Source organism: Haliaeetus leucocephalus, unplaced genomic scaffold (genome assembly GCF_000737465.1).
Source record: "Haliaeetus leucocephalus isolate CR32 unplaced genomic scaffold, Haliaeetus_leucocephalus-4.0 Scaffold1, whole genome shotgun sequence".
Lineage (NCBI taxonomy): Eukaryota > Metazoa > Chordata > Aves > Accipitriformes > Accipitridae > Haliaeetus > Haliaeetus leucocephalus.
In genome coordinates, this window is record NW_010972437.1 from 23,153,586 (window position 1) to 23,159,574 (window position 5,989).

Genomic DNA, 5,989 nt, shown 5'->3' on the forward strand with positions numbered 1-5,989 from the left:
AGGTATGCTCGAACTAGACCAACTGCAATAACAAGCCACCTGAAAGAGAGAAAAAAGTCTAAGATAAGGAGACATTAAGCAGAGCATAAATACAAAGAAATCCTTAATACCTTATCTGAGAAAGCAACAGGCATATAAATGTCCTGAAAGATATTAACTTTTTGCCTACCCACTGCAACACTGAAAACATCAAATATCTGGATTCTCTGCAAATTTATCAAAGTTAAAGATTATGCACCAAAGATTTTGGCACCAACATGATACCAATGTCTTTAATGTCTAAGTTTATTTTTCAGTGAGCTGTATTTAATTTAGTTATGGAAGGTATTAATGACATTTTAAATAAGACTGGCATCACATTTTGTTTAGTTTAAGCAGAAAAACATTTACTGCTAGTCAAACATCTCTTACCATACCATAACTTAAAAAAGTATGACGAACAATTATGACTGAGAAGGCACTGATTTTAATGTTTCAGTTCAAAGTAAGCCCTTAGACTTTATGGCAGACCATTCAGCTTAATTGCTAGCATTTATTTTATGAGAAACAGTTATGGGTAAGTAACTGCAAGAAAACGGAGCCTGCTAAAGCCTTGCAGGCAGCAATGGCCATTCCTGTCCCAGCTTTCCTTTTAAAGCAACAAACACATCTAGGCCTATACAAGTAGTGCCTATATACCTGCAACTATACTACAAACAATGTGATCTATCAACCCTGCTGATTTTCCCCTCAAGTAATTTAGGAAGCAGTCCTAAAAATTCTTCCTCCAATCTTGGTCTATCTTTCACTACCAGAGCTGTCCAGAGTCAGTGTTTGCCCACAATGTCAGAAATTCTTCAGTGAAGTCTAGGACAAGCCACAAAACTAAGGTGGGTACACCCTGGTCAAGCACTTTTTCATTTGAAATGAGCATCTGTAGTTAACTTTAGTTTCCAATTGCTTGTGGCAAACATGGCGAGAAGGGGTTGGAAAACATGAAGTGGGAATCCTTACCAGCAGCTTGCAAACTTTTCACTGACACGTTCATCCTGGCTGTCTTGCCGTCAGCTACTCCCAATGCCACACTACTTTACCTCCACCTTGTTCCAAACCCAGAAGTGCTGTTACAAAGCTTGTGCTAAGTCACCAAGTGTCTCTGCTAACAATAATGCACCTCAGTGGAAGTGTGTGTAGACACGTAGAAAGTCCCCTAACTATGCGACAGCTTTTCACTCTTCAGAAAAAATCTGCAGCTGTGGTTTTGTAATAGGGAAGATGAAGAAATTCCTTTAATTTACAGCATATTAGGTGCTTACAAGTACCGCATTAGGTATTATAAAGTATATACAAATATTGTTCCAAATGTAATAATTGTTTGAAATACACTGTGAAGTTCAGATTTTTCAATAATACGCAACTCTGGCATCCAAGTTTGTGTTTGTAACATCGTTTGTATGACTGAAAAAAAGCTATTTCATTTCTGCCTGGACTCCTCAGAAGATGAGCACCAAAGAAAAGCAGTAGGAGTGGGGAAGAGAAATGGGGAATGAGGAACAAGCCCTCCCTTTTCTCCGTAGCGACAAGTTATTTCAGTTAAAGCTGCCTTGTGAAACCAAAAGACAAACATTTGCCAGGTAATTCCTGTTTACAAAGAAAGAATCCAATTTCTTACTTGGACTTCACTGTAGAATAAACCAGTAGGTGCTGTAGTATTAATGACTCTCCCTTGCAACACTGACTGCTTCTTTTTTAGAAGAGTAAATCAGAGCAGGTTGACACCATCCTGTTCCTATCTGTCAGGTTCCTCTATTTTTCCTAATCTTCTGTGTTTGTTGAGAAACTTTGCTCAACTGAGCATTTCTCAGGTTGCACAAGATACCAGTTCTTGGTTGTGCCTGCAAACTGTTCTCACCTTAACTGAGCGTTTGGTGAAGCACATGGCTCCCAGAGGAGCTCCAGCCCCTTGCTCACCTCCACTCTCCCTGCCGGATCACTGACTCCAGCAAGACCGTACTTTCCATTCCATTTACTGTCCTTCAAAAAGCATTTAATACAGATCAAAGTATTAATCAGTACAAACTTAAAAGCTGTGCCTAGTTTGTGTTGAAGCTTTTAGTATCAGTACCTCTGTCCTGCTTCTGTGATTCTTAAATTGTTCTTCACCCTCTATGACTAGAGAAAATGGAATAGGAGTAGGTGAAAGTGAGGAAGATCAATGGAAAAAGAAACACGGTGAGAAGTTTAAAAGGGCAGCAAAAGGCATGACTGTCATATGGAAGCTAAGCTGTAAGTTAGTTTTTCCAGCTTTCTCTGACCTAGATACTGAAGTCCACCTAAAGTACCAGCTGGAGTTACATTTTATTAAATTACCACTGTCATGCATGTAAACTTTTAGCTAGACTCTTACACTCTTTGATTAATCCAAACTAAGGAAAATGAATACTGCATACACACAATTTAGTTTTTTTCCTTTCAGTTGCTCAGACTTGATAAGCAAGCTTCATGCTCAGATCCTTCATTTAATTCCCATTATTTGTCTTACAAATTATAAAAAGGTGTTTTCTTATGCAAAGTATACTGAGGTTCTGCATCATTTATGCAAGAGACTACAGCAAAGCTACGCAGCGAATGCACCTGAAAAGGGAGAAGTGTACTTTGACTGTCAATAACCAGCCACTGAAGATGTGGACAATGAAACTCATAACCCAGAATACTCTTTGCTCAACACTGATAACACAAACCCTTGCAAATTCAAAAGCTATTACATTAAGATCTACCTTCTTGAGTGAAATCCTTTTGAAATCCATTGTATATACCACCACCAGCTACTTCTACCCAGAGGTACTAGTCAGTTACGACGCTTTACTAAAAATAAGAAACATAATCACATTTTAAAGCAGCTTATCAAACATTTACACTCAAGTCTAACACAGCATGCCCTCCCTTCTCATCCCCCCATTATTCAGTGATTTCAGTCAACCGCAGCTTTTAGGAAATAATTTCTATGCTGCATCTATGCCTCCAGAATGAGCTTCCTATGCCAGGTCAGGCATGACTACATGACTTCACGCTGTGACGGGAAAGTAACAGTTTGACTGAATGCAAGAGAAGAAAGATGCAATGATTTCTACAGCTTAATACTTTGAACCATGGTCAAGACACCTGAGCAAGTACAGTGGAGAACCAACTCCAGGACTAGTTATTCCCTGTTGCATCATGTTGGTCCCTTTTCTGAAAGAAAAGGCCCCAAACATATGGTAAGTGTACACAAATGGTAGGTGTACGCAGCTTCATTTAGGGATCCACAGGTGTGTATACTTTTCCTACTGTTTTGCTCTTGCAAAATCCATTGTATTACTAGGAATGCATATACTACATTGACTACAGTATAAAATTAGAAATAAGCTCTATTATTTTTAGAATCAGTATGTTTTCTTTATCTAAGTCAAAATAAATGCAAAGTAAATACAGTAATTATGCTGAGATTTTTCAATTGTTACTTGATCCATTTTAAATAAAGCTAATAGCCAAGGCAACTATGATCTTAAGACATTTACTCTACTACCTGTTTATTGCACAACAAAGCTGTTGTGTACTTCAGTTTAAAAGCCACCTTTTTGTAAAGCAAAACCAAAAAACCCACTTAAAAGCATTTTTTTTTAAAATCCCATGTGTTTTTACAGCATCACTTCATCATGTAGGCACCTTCAAATTTTTGGTGTTTTCTTTTCACAATTCCTTTTCCACGGCAGTGCTGTCTGAGAAACTAAGTCTGAGCACTCTGACACAGGGCCAGTAACCAATTACTGCCACCAGCTGTGTATCAATCTTCCCATATGAACAACTGGGCTTCTGCCAACCAACTCCTGAAAAACTACCTTATTATGAAGTCTTTCAAAAAGAGGAAAATAACTACTGAGGTTTTTTTTCCTAAGCTCAATGTTGTATACTGTGGAATTTCAGCAGTGTCCAGGGGAAACACAAAATCCTCATCCATTTGAAGACAAGTTATCAGTCAGAGCCCTCAACAACCAACCCCAAAAGAATGGCAGTGAGTGACAACGCAGAGATATGAACCCTGATCACAGGACTCCTACTGTAGCTCTCCAAAATGCAGAAATCATCTAATCACAAACACGCCCAGAAAAAAGCAACTTATGTTAAAGCACCGTAAACCACATCCCACCCAAGACTGGAATTTTCTAGGAAGTTTGGTATAAATCAGGAAAACAGGTAGTGTCATGATCAAGATTTACATGACAACAGGAAGCTAAAGCCACATTTATGCTATTTATTTCTGAGTTTCTAACACTTGGTTTTAATTTTTTCTTCTGAGGAAACAGAAATTTCATACGCTTAGGAACTTGCCCTACCATGATAAAAACCTTCAGGACCTCTAAAGAAACTTTCCATTTATACTGCAATTTCTCTTTCAGGTTTTTGAGATCTTTTATAAATGTGAGTGAATTAAATACGAGCAGCTCAGCGAGCAGGCAAACGCTTTTACTTCTAAAAAGAGCTCAGAGAGGTTAACTTCCTAACGTCGTGCAGGGACACCACAAACTGAAGAGACCTCCTGACTGCCTGTACTCTGTTGTATTGCTCAAATAATTAAGTATTTCTGAAACAAGAGATTCATTTTTATCAAACCAGCAGGTAATTATCATTCCCCTCGTGAGTGAAATACCCTGCAAATATCACATGGAAGCATAAACCTGCTTAGCAGTTCTGTTTCACGGTAGCATGCCTACTGGGTAATGGGTGTAACGAGCACCTTACAAGAACTGAGCTCTCCCCTCCCAGCTACCTTTGTTCCACGTAAGTGTAATGATCTTATAAGCTGAAAGAGCACCAGCTAAGACAAGAATCACCACGCCCAACTGCCTTACTGAAATATATCGTATCTATGTTAATTCTATAGTAATCTTCCCCAGAAATAGCAAGACTAGTCTGTTTGCTTGACTCCTCACCCGCCAAGGTTTATCTAGTGGGACACAGGCTCCTTTGGGATCCATTTTAAAGGCTCTTTTCTCCTCCCACCCAAACAGCCTCAATCTTTCAAAAGATGGTTTTATTTTTATCTGGATTCCAGGAAGACTCTACAGTCTCTTACAGAAAAAAAACCAAAAACCAAAACCCAAAACAAAACCCTCCTTTATCTTAATTTCAGAGTCCCCAGTTATCGCTATTTTTATTTCTGCGCCCAAGAACACACCCGAGCACGCACCAACCAGCCCAAGTCTCCATTTTGCTACACAGGGCAAGAGCGGAGCATCAAGCAGGCCCAGGAGTTCACGCGTAGTAAGTGGCAGCTTTCAACTTCAACTGAAGTACGTAGCAGCTGAAGGGCTTACGGGGAAATCTCGCAGGGCTTTGACGGATAACAGCTTTGCCTTCTTAACTACAGCTATGGATAAATTCCCTGCATTTACGTTCACCTCTCTACTAAAAAGTGCTGGAGCACACACCACAGAGGCGGCGAGGCGAGGACAGCGATCTACGCAATCACCTGGGTGAGAAAACAGTTGCCGAGCAAATTAAGGCGTCAATTATAAAACCCAGCAGCTCCCAGAGAACACGCGCTTGTGCTGTCCCGCCTAATTCGTTCTGGAAGGGGCGCGGGGCAGAGGACACGCCGCAGAGGGGCTCGGCCCCCGGCCCTGACCGGCCCCGGGTTATCGCCGTAGCACGGCGCACCACGGAGAGAAACGAGCAAGCGAGCAAAGCAGCTTTACGTACGTGGAGAAGAGAGCCCTCTCCGGCGTGAGAAGCAGCAGGAGAGGGCGGGTCGTGGCGGTGGGCTTTTTAGCGTTATCGAAAGCGTGAGGCACCCGGTAGCACGAGGGACACGGGGAACGGCGTCCTCGGGCGTGACCCGCCCGATCCCCGGGCGGCGCGGAGGAACTCCTCTCCCGGCCCCGCGACACCCGCCGGGGCCGCACACCCACGGACACGCGTGCCCGCACCCGCACGGCCGCAGCCCGTCCGAGCGGAGCCCCCCCACCCGCCG